Source organism: Chrysemys picta, chromosome 10, assembly GCF_011386835.1.
Source record: "Chrysemys picta bellii isolate R12L10 chromosome 10, ASM1138683v2, whole genome shotgun sequence".
In the NCBI taxonomy this organism is placed as follows: Eukaryota; Metazoa; Chordata; order Testudines; family Emydidae; genus Chrysemys; species Chrysemys picta.
Window position 1 is genome coordinate 56,200,977 of NC_088800.1, and position 10,818 is coordinate 56,211,794.

The 10,818-nt window shown below is 56.6% G+C and overlaps 1 long non-coding RNA gene across 1 annotated transcript; it reads right to left on the bottom strand.

The window, feature by feature from the left end:
- Window positions 1–223: 223 nt before the first annotated feature.
- Window positions 224–6,004, bottom strand: LOC135973851 (uncharacterized). The gene is made up of 4 exons (XR_010590886.1): window positions 5,915–6,004; window positions 4,471–4,621; window positions 4,209–4,264; window positions 224–1,887 (listed from the first exon to the last, which is right to left on the bottom strand). It is a non-coding gene; the product is annotated as an uncharacterized LOC135973851 (long non-coding RNA).
- Between the last annotated feature and the right edge of the window lie 4,814 nt (window positions 6,005–10,818).

Genomic DNA, 10,818 nt, shown 5'->3' on the forward strand with positions numbered 1-10,818 from the left:
CTCTAGCAGGGGGCCTTAAAGACAGGGCCGGCTCTAGGTTTTTTGCTGCCCCAAGCAAAAAAATTTTTGGCTGCCCCCCACCTCAGCTCTCACCCCCCCCCACCAGTGCCTTCCCCCACCCGGATCCCCTGCCATCCCAGGCCTGGTCTCTCTCCCCCACACACACCCGCACCCCCTGTCGCCCCAGCCCTGGGCTCCCCCCCACCAGTGCTGACTTCACCCGCTCCCCCCTTGCCTCCAGCCAGTCCGGCGCTGGCAGGGTCGGGGTAAGCAGTGGGGCTTTCGGGCCGCGCCTCAGCCCAGGGTCCCTCCAGCCAGGGATCCCACCTCCAGGACTAGCCGGACCCGGGAGGGCAGAGCTGGGGGACCGCCCCGGCAGGGGGCTGAGGAGCCGGGACAGGATAGCCCCAGAGGGAGTGGAGCCCCGGAGAGCGGGATGCGGGCCCCGCATGGCAGCACCCCGCCCTCTATGGCCCCGCTGCTGCTTCTGCTTCTGGCTGCCCTGCTGCAGTCCCTGGGTTGTTCGTAACTGAAATGTTTGTAACTCTGAACAAAACATTATGGTTCTTTCAAAAATTTACAGCTGAACACTGACTTAATACAGCTTTGAAACGTTACTTTGCAGAAGAAAAATGCTGCTTTCCCTTTAGTTTTTTAATAGTTTATGTTTAACACAGTACTGTGCTGTCTGCTTTTTCTTTTTTTGGCTCTGCCGCTGCCTGATTGCATACTTCTGGTTCCAAGTGAGGTGTGTGGTTGACTGGTCAGTTCGTAACTCTGGTGTTCTTAACTCTGAAGTTCTACTATACATTTGTGCTTGTATGGTGGGAAACTGGGACTAGCCAGCAGGGCCGGCTTTAGCAAGAGCGGGGCCCGATTCCTGGGGGCGGGGCTTGCTGCAAGCCCCGCCCCCAGGAATCGAGCCGCGCTCCGGCCGGGGTTGCCGGGCTTGGGTCCGACCCGGAGCCGCGCCGCGGGAGCTGGGCCGGACCCAAGCCGCGCCGTGGGGGACGGGCCGGGGACGGGCTGAACCCGAGCCGCGCCGTGGGGGCCGGGCCAGACCCGAGCCGGGCCAGAGCCGCTGGGGCCTGCGTGCTCGGCGGGAACGGGCGGCGCCTCCCCGGAGCCCTTCTCGCGCCCCCACCACCCCAGCTTACCTTGTGTTGCCTGCCCGCCCCTGCTTCTTTTCAGACTTCCTGCGAATCAGAGATTCGCGGGAAGCAGGGGAGGGGGCGGAGCGTTCAGGGAAGGGGAGGAGGGGGAAGTGAGCTGGGGGCGGGGTGGAGAGCTGCAGCGCGGGGCCCTCTTGGCGCGGGGCCCAATTCAGCCGAATCGGCTGAATCGGCCTAAAGCCGGCCCTGCTAGCCAGCCCATAATCCCTTCTAATATGGCACATGATAAGCCATTGCTTTATTTACCCAATGCCTTTCGCTAATAAAGTATATGCAAACAGTTCAGCAACAGAGGTGAGACACAGACCCTGAGAGCAGAACTTGCCCATCAGAGCCCCACTCCGTTGTACGGAACAGTCCTTCCTGTCCAAAAAGAACTGACCCAAAGCTCTGCCCAGAACCGGAACCAACACTGCTTTTTTTGAAGTTCAAAACAGCTCAGTACCTTTCCCCTGCCCCCCGTGAGGCTCTTGCCCATCCTGGTCACACGCCCACGTCCTAGCGCTGGCAACCCATGAGAGGGCTGTTCTCTCTGTGTTTCCAGCTTGGCTGAGACCAGGAAATGCTGCAGGCTGCCAGGGGAGCCTCTCCTCTCAGCAGTGACAGAGCAGAAGGAGCCACCGTTTTCCAAAAACAAAGCCTGGCCCTTTATCCCATCCATAATCTGATCCAAACTGAACCTCTGAGTCCTTCCTCAGCAAGGACGGGGAGGTACCTGGTGGGGAGAGAAGAGCAACAGAGCCTGTGCCTGCAGCCTGTGCCACACTGGGGCACCTGGTGACCAGACACACACCCACACCTTTCCACATGCCCAGGCCCAAACGTGGGGCACGAGCGGGGACAAAGTCCCAAACTGAAGGAACACAAACCAGCTTTTCATACAGAAAAAGTCAATGCCTGCAGGATTCCTCCCTGGGATTCCAATCGCCACCTGAAATCTCAGCTTCATGAGTCTTTATTTTGGGTGTAACTCATTTTCGGCTGTAAAAGTGAGGGGACACCATATTTTATCTGAAACAAAGGGTACCGGGGACAGTGGCAGCCCTTGAGTTGAGGGCACTGGAGAGCTATGCATGCACCCTGCCAGCCTACCCCTCACCTTAGTGTGTCCAGCAGGGTTCTTGGGATTTAGTTTGCAATCACCCACTTTGTATCTTGTGGGGTCTGGGCTTCCTATATCCGCTGCTGAGCAGCCACCATTACAGACCTAAAGGGTGCTCTGTGGTGGCAGTAGCAGCACTGACAGGGCAGGCTGCAGGGCCTAGTTCAGGCAGAGCTCCAGAGCTTGGTTTGGCCATCAGGAAGGAGACCAGTCCACCTCCCTTGCGAGGCAGTGTGAGAAGGGAGCTCCCTACAGGTGCAGGGGGAGAGATCAGTGATGGAGGGAAGGAGACAGCAGGGAGGTGGAGCTGACAACCAGGACAGGATTGAGATGGATATTTCAGTTGATCAGGGACACTCCATGGACCAGCGATTGGCTCCTTCCATTAGGGTTACCATACGTCCGGATTTCCCCGGACATGTCCTCCTTTTGTGTGCTAAAAATAGCGTCCGGGGGGAATTTGTAAAGCACTCACAATGTCCAGGATTAGCAGAGCGAGTGGCTGGGAGGGCTGCAGGGAAGTCCCGGGCTGGACTCAGAAGCAGCTGTAGAGGAGCCGGATCCGCCCTGCATTCTGAGCCAGCAGCTCCCTTGCAGCCCAGTCCAGCAGCACTGTGCAGGGCCAGACCGGGTTTTGTTGTGCAGGGCCAGACCGGGTTTTGTTGTGCAGGGGAGCTCAGCCACGTGTCCGGCTCGGCTGCACAGAGCCCAACACTCTGTTCTGAGCAGCAGGGTAAGGAGGTCAGGGGGCAGGAAGGTTCTGGAGGTGGAGGTCAAGAAACGGGGGGGGGCTTTTGGGGGTGAGTGGAGAAAGTTTTGGGCAGTCAGGGTACAGGTAGGGGGTAGGGTCCTGGGGGGCAGTTGGGGGGGGGTCTTAGGAGGGGGCAGTTAGGGGACAAGGAACAGGGAGTCTTAGGTAGGGGGTGGGGTTCTGGAGGGCAGTTAGGAGCAGGGGTCCCAGGAGGGGGCAGTCTGGGGACAAGGAGCAGGGGGGGAGTGTTTGGGAGTTCTGGGGGGGCTGTCAGGTGGCAGGGGTGGGGAGATGGATCGGAGCAGTCAGGGGACAGGGAGCAGAGGGGTTTAGATGGGTTGGGAGTTCTGGGGGGGGCTGTCAGGGGGTGGGGAGTGGTTGGATGGGGCGTGGGAGTCCCAGGGGTCTGTCTGGGGGTGGGGGTGTGGATAAGGGTTGGGGCAGTCAGGGGACAAGAGGCAGGGAGGCTTAGATAGGGAGTGGAGTCCTGGGGGGCAGTTAGGGGCAGGGGTCCCAGGAGGGGGCAGTCAGGGGACAAGGAACGGGGGGAGGGTTGGGGGTTCTGGGGGGGCGGGAAGTGGGAGGGGCAGGGGCGGGGCTAGGGCGGGGCTCCTCCCGTCCTCTTTTTTTCTTGCTGAAATATGGTAACCCTACCTTCCATCCTCTCACTCCTGGGCTGGCTCTAGCTCAGATGAAGGGAGACAGGATTATCCAGAGGCCGTCAGGCAGCTGCTGGGTCAGATCCTTGGCCTAGGTTAGAGCAGCACAAGGGGAGCTTGAAGCAGCCCGAAAGAGGCAGCTGGGCCATAAAGGGACTCCCCAGCTGCCCCTTGGTAAGGGAGGATGCTGGAGGCCGGGGGCAGGAAGGGGCCTGCACAACAGTCCCTAAGGGCTCATTCCAGCTGGCTTCTATTGGAGCCGTCCGAGGGCTGCACTAACTGGTGCTGGGGGACCCGGTCCAGCCCCAGGAGCAGGGGAGCCAGGAAGGTGGCTGGCTCAGAGAGCTCGCTGGTTCTGTTAAATTCCGAGAGGCGCTGGGTCGATGTGCAATGAACGCGAGGAATGTGACGAGCCAGCTCCTCTGGGGGCTGCGGGGAGAAGAGCCACCACACACTGCATGCCAGCTCCAGGAGCGGCCCCTTCCCACTGAGCATAAGGAACCTCCTGGCTGCGGGTTACTCACCAGCAGCCGAGCCAGCAGCTCCTGGGGTAGAGTGGACTTGGGGCTTGACCGACACCCTGTGAACAGAAAGGGGGGGCATCCCATCAGGCTCTGGAGGGATCTTTTGCATTCGTCTCTGAGCTCTGCCTGCGCCCTTGACGGCTGGCTGTGTCCTTGCAGTGAGCCGGAACCAGAGCCAAGAGCTGATCCCCACCCCATCTGGGGGCAGACGCCTCTCGCTACAGAAGGACTAAGAGCGGGTGGATAAAATACTGGGACTCACCTCTGTTCGCCTTGCCGCACCTCCTGGCCAAGGGCAGCCTGCCTTCCTCCTGCATCCTCTTTACCACCCCGACCGAGGTCTGCAGGAGGAGAGGCAGGGCTGGCCCATGGGCTGCTGGGCTCAGTTGAAGGAGCAGCCCAGGCCATAAAACCTGCAGAGCAGAGAAAAGCCATCTCAGTAGGGAAATATCCTCTTCCTGCACCAGCTCTCTCTTTCCTACACTAGACAGGACCCCTGGCCTCGCCACCGCCAGCCAGACCTCTCTACCCAGCCTGAACCATGCAGCGATCCCCACTCCCTCCCCCTTCACACCTATCAGTGTCTGCCTCCAGCACCAAATCAAGTGACACATGACTGACCCCCCGCCTTTTGTAGAGTGTAGCATCCTCATTGACAGCACAGTATTTCCTAACTCCAGTCCCACTGGGAAAGGCTGTGTTCTCACGTCAGGAACGCAATACACCAGCTTGATAAATAAAGAGGAGACTAGGAAACCCAATACTATCAAGTGAAACCATGACAGGCGCTCAGGGAGGTTTGAGCTCTGACCTTCACATCCCCACACAGACCTGCGCCACTTAAAGCACAGACGCAATTGCTGTCTGCTGTGTGGACAAGAGGGGGACTTCACACACACTGTGCCAGAGGGTTACACAACTCTTTGCTAGACTGTATAGAAGAGTGGAGATCAGGAATCCCCGGGGGTCTATCCCCACCTGTAGTAACTAAAGCACATATATTGGGCATGCTCAATCTGAAAGACAGTGTAGCTGAGTGCACAATACTTGGGTCTGCCTTATTAGAAATGTGGCTTCTAGTCTCAGCTCTGCCTGAAGTGACCGTGCGCAACCTCGCTGTTAATTTGTTCAGTGTGTGGAGGGGGCTGACTAATACTTGACTGCTTATGCTTCGTTCTGACGCCTGGGTCAGTAATCAGGTCTGTGCAGTGTGTGGAAACCTAAGCAATGGTCAGCAGAGATGAGATTTGGATGTAGTGTCTCCCAGCTCAGTGGACTCTCCTGTAGGCACCAGGGTAGTGTGGGTGAGAGGCAGGAACTCCTGGGCTAGGGTTGGCTTTTGCAAAACAAGAATGTGATGGGCTGTATAGACCCCAGCCTGTAACAGCCAGGGAAAAGTTAACAGAAGGACCAATGAAGAGGGACTGAGCTATGGAAGCTGCAGAACCAGCATGACTGACCACAGGGGATACTCGAGCGGAAGAGCCCCTGTGACACCAAACGCTGGCGTGCAGGGGCACTCAGCCGGTGAGTGTTCCCTGTTCCAAAGACCCAGGTCTGGCTCGGATCCAGGGTCCATTTTAACCAACCCCATGATGTTCTGGAGCGGGGAGGCTCAGATAAATAAGTCTGGTTGGGGCCTGTCTCATCGAAAAGCTCAGACCCAGAGAGGCCTGTGTCCAATGGAGAGGGGCAGGGTCACTTACATTGGCCATTCTGGGGGAGTCAGCCAGGGACTGCAGGGTGCTGGAGCAGAGCTGGCGGACCTCGAGCTCCATAGTGCGCCTCCCATCTGCCTCCTCCTGATGGTGAGAAGTAAGGGAGACACCAGGGAGATTTAGATTCGGTGGAGAGCTTCGTGGCATGGTAACTCTAGTGGGCATGGCAGGGGGTGAAAATGGGGCTTGAAGAGAAAAGGCGCAACCCTGGCTGTGACTGTGCCATAACCAGCCCAGGGTCTGTGTGGAGCCAGTTCTAGGCTCCACCCCTCTGCCTGGTGAAAACCAGATCCATCATGGCTTAGTCTCCTAAGGTGGATGATCACAGTGAGGCGAGAGAAGGAGGAAGCCAGGGGTCCTGCCCTCCCTGCGCAAGGGACAGAGCCCGGATGGCAGCTAGGAGAGGGATCAGAGAGAATGGGCTGGAAGGAAAAAACACTGTCTTCTATTTGTCATCATCTTCCATCAGTAGACGGAGGGTGCCGTCCCCAGTTCCATCTGCTTCCCAAGTCCTATTTGCTGCCCATCGCCTGCCCATCCCCATCTGCAGCTGCCCCCCTTCCCTATCCCTTGACCCCATGTTCTGCCCTGTTCACGGACTCCCGTCACCAAGTCTCTGCGGATTCGTACCGTGCTGTCGAGGGTCAGGGTGCACTGACGCACCAAGAAGTCAATTAAGGGTCTTGAGGCAGATTTCTCCAAGAGCCCATGCGCCCCCATTGTCCTTATAAAATAAGCAAGGGCTTCTCTGACCTGCCAGACCCAGAGAGAAACAGAAATGATTTGCACACACTGTGGAGGGACCTTGTCCCCTCCCAGTCCAGGCTGGGATCCTTTCTCAGCGGGGGGTTTGGTGACGTACTGCTAGGCAGCCCAGAGATGACAATGCAGCTGGAGCCCTGCAGGGATTCTCTCCCCCACCTTCTGCCCTACACTATGGAGCACTGATGGGTCATGTGTTTCGATGCACAGGGTCCCGGCAGGCTCTGCACTGGCAGGCAGACATTCACTAGCTTTGGCCGCGTTGGCCATGGTTCCAGACTCACCCGTATGCTTGTGCTCTGCAGGAGTGGCCCCAGGGCTATGAACAGCTTCTCGGTATTGTGCGTCATTTCGGAAACTGTAAGAGACACAGACACACGGCTCGGCAGGGTTGATGTTAAACTGGGGTGTGCAGGGACCTGAGATCTCAGGAACCTTAGAGCAACCTCAATGTCCCTACATGACCCTCCTGGCAGGTTACCCCCATGGGTAACCAGCTGCATCTGCCCACGCTTGCAGTTCCAGCAGTGACTGTCCTCTCTCATTGCCGCAGCATCGGCTGAGGGGCTGCAGGCAGAGGCGTAGCGAGCGCTCTCCGTACCCTCCGACCGGAGGGGGCCCCGCAAGGAAGGGGGCCCCTAAAAGTGGCAAAATAAATACCACATTCCAGTTTCTGCATTGTAAGGGGCTCCGCCCGGACATATGTTCGGAGGGGGCCACCGTTCGGAGGGGGCCACGTTCTTTGTTGCTACGGCCCTGGCTGCAGGACTTGGATTATCTACTGCAGACAGGTATAAATGACCCCAATGAGGCCCAGTGCTAAGCGCTGCTAACTGCACAAGAGGCCATAAGACATCAAAAGACAAGGCCTCGCTGTGGGGTCACTTACTGTTGGATTGGACTATCCGGTCCAGAATGAAGATTCTGGCACAGGTCTCCTCTTCCTCGTCCTTGTTCAGCCTCCTGAACAGGAACACGAGCAGCTCCACCAGGAACAAGCGAGCTGCAGGAAGAGGAGTGAATCAGACTGGGGTGAGTGAATCATAAAGGGGAAGGGAATATAGTTCTATGCCTGGGCTCTGAAATTCCGCAGGCTCTGGGAAATCTCCTTCTCTGGGAAAGGTGAATGGGTTTCTTACCCAGATGGATCAGAGAGTCCAGGGCCTCTCTCCGCTCCTCCAGGGCCTCTCTGGGGAGATGACACACCTAGGGGAAGAAAGCAACAGCAGCAAAGGCAAACTAGATCAAGTGTCTCTCAGGCCAAGCCCTCGGATGGCAGAGTGAAGGGGTGAGGGTGGAGAGGCAGATTCTAATTCCCATCTAAAGAACAGGCCAGCAAGCTGGATCAGTCTATGAGTGACGCCGAGGCTTCGGGGGCCATGGCTCATGTAGAAGCAGAGTTTGACGGGTCAGGAACCGAAGATGTGGAGCGTTGGAACAAGGTGCGGGATGCTGATGTTCCCGGTCAAAGGGGGTGGGGTGAGTGGGAGGAAAAGAAACCAAAGGAGAGTTCTCTAGGATCCATCCCCCAATGGGAACAGGATGAGGCAGGGACAGCTCTTCCCACAGCCTACCCAGTTTAAGCCAACAGGCCCCGGGATTTTGCCTGAGTGATCCCAGCATCTCTTACCATGGAGTGGAGTGCTGGGAAGAGAGTGCCAATGTCCTTCCTCAGGGCAGCCTCATCCATGTCCCTCACGCAAGCAAGGCCCTGTGCAAGAGAAGAGACGCAGGGCATGGCGATGACGTGTCAGGCAGACAAGCCCCAATGTGTAGAGTCTCCATCAGCAGCTGGGTTACCACTACCCAGACTTGGAAGGAATAAAGTTATGGCCTGGTGGAGAGCAGCTTCCAGCTGGTGCCGGACTCTCCCTTCTCTGGGAGGGGCATTTGACCCCTTGGTTTGCACTAGCCTAGTATCACTTATGGTTGGTTCAACAGGATAGTTGTACCGGGCGCCAGCTGGGGTGGTGTGTGCTGAGAGGATGGCAGGGATGGCGGGGCGCGGTTTGGAAGAGCGGGGCCTGCCCTGATTACTTATCACTATTGATGTTATGGCAGCGCCCAGAGGCTCCAGTCAGGATCAGGCCCTGTTGCACTGGGTGCAGCACAACGCAGACAGAGACAATGTCTGTCCTGAAGGGCTGACAGTCTAGAGACCCACGCAGACAGGTCAGGGATGGGGAGACAGCATCCAAGGGCTCCTCCCTGCCCCCGCGCTGGGCTGAGGAAACCACGCGGGAGCTTGGAAGGGAGAGCTTAATGTCCCTTCATGCGGCCTTACCAGGGGCCAAGGATCTGGCCCATTGTCTCTGCCTGCTCACCTCCTACAATGGTCACTTCCAGAGTGTACCAGGGATGTACACTCCTGCTTTCTGGCCTTGGGCCAGCCACTTCCCCTCCCGGAGCCTTGCTCTCCACAGGTATAGCTGGGCTAACAGCTAACCCTGCCCCGGGCCCAGGGAGAGGTGAGTGCGCGGGACACTCTGGGGAGAGGTGAAGCTCAGGATTATTTCTCTCCCTGGTTCCCTAATGCAGCCCATTGCTGACCAGCCAGCAAAGAAGAAAGAAACCAGAGCCAGGTGCTGGGAATGGAGTCGCCTCTCTCCTCCCATCTGCAACACCTGCCCTGGCAAGGGGGGGTCAGAGCATGTTCTCTAGGGCCAGAGAATGGCAGTGAATCTGGGAGCAAGAGATGAGGAAAGGGAGTCAGAGCCTTAGAGGGTCAGTGTGTCGTGGGAAAGGCAGTAGGGGGCGGGAGTCCAGGCTGAGTTGGTGATGGAGGGAACCTTGTACCATCTGTGCCATGGGCACTTCCCCAGTGTGCTGTGGATTTCCCGCTCTCTCCTCACTCACGCTGGTCTTCCTTGGCGTTTCCTCCTCCTTGCTGATTGGGGCGAGCTGTCCCCTGGGTGACAAATAGGCCTTTCGCTTGGTGCCTAAAATGAACAGCAGGAAACTAAGGTTGCTCTTAAGCAAAGTAAGCAGCCATGGGATTAGAGGGAAGGTCCTCTCATGGACTGTAGCTGGTTAAAAGACAGGGTAAGAATACATTTTCAGTTTTCACAAGGAGGTAAATAGTGGGGTCCCCAAAGATCTGTACTGGGGCCTTTGCTGTTCAGGGATAAAATAATGAGGTGGCAAAATAGGTGGATGATACAAAATTACTCACCATTGTTAAGTCCCAGGTAAACTGGAAAGAGTTACAAAGAGATCTCACTAAACTGGATGACTGGGCAACAAAATGGCAGATGAAATTCAGTGTCGATGAGTGCAAAGTAATGCACATTGGAAAACATAATCCCACATACAAAATGACGGGGTCTAAATTAGCTGTTACCACTCAAGAACGAGATCTTGGAGTCATTGTGGATAGCTCTCCGTAAACATCCACTCAATGTGCAGCGGCAGTCAAAAGAGCTAACAGAATGTTGAGAATCATTAGGAAAGGGATAGATAATAAGACCGATAATATCATAAAATGACTAGGGAAGTGTTATTTACCCCTTGACAGAACACATGAACCAGGGGTCAGCCAATGAAATTAATAGGCAGTGGATTTAAAACAAACAAAGGGAAGTATTTCTTCACACAATGCACAATAAACCTGTGGAACTCATTGCCATGGGATGTTGTGAAGGCCAAAAGTATAATTGGGTTTAAAAAGAACTAGATAAATTCAAGGAGGATAGGTCCATTAATGGCTATAAGCCAAAATGGTCAGGGATGCAATCCCATGCTCTGGGTGTCCCTAAACCTCTGATGGCCAGAAGTTGGAACTGGATGACAGGGGATGATGGATCCCTTGATAATTGCTCTGTTCTGTTCATTCCTCTGAAGCACCTGGCATTGGCCACTGTCAGAAGACAGGGTACCGGGCTAGATGGACCATTAGTCTGACCCAGCATGGCCATTCTTATATTCTTATGAAGAGCCACTGGGGAGCTGAGCTGGTGGAGGGAGCTGCCTGGTGGGTCAGTTCCCCCTTTACTGGCACCCAGGCTGCCCGGTGATGATTCCAGTGCTGCCCTGTGGCAGCAGGGCTTTAGCCCAGCGTGGGATGGCACGGAGGCTGGCGTGTAAGGTGGAGCAGAGGGCAGTGGCTTATGGGCATGTGCAGAGCAGGGCAC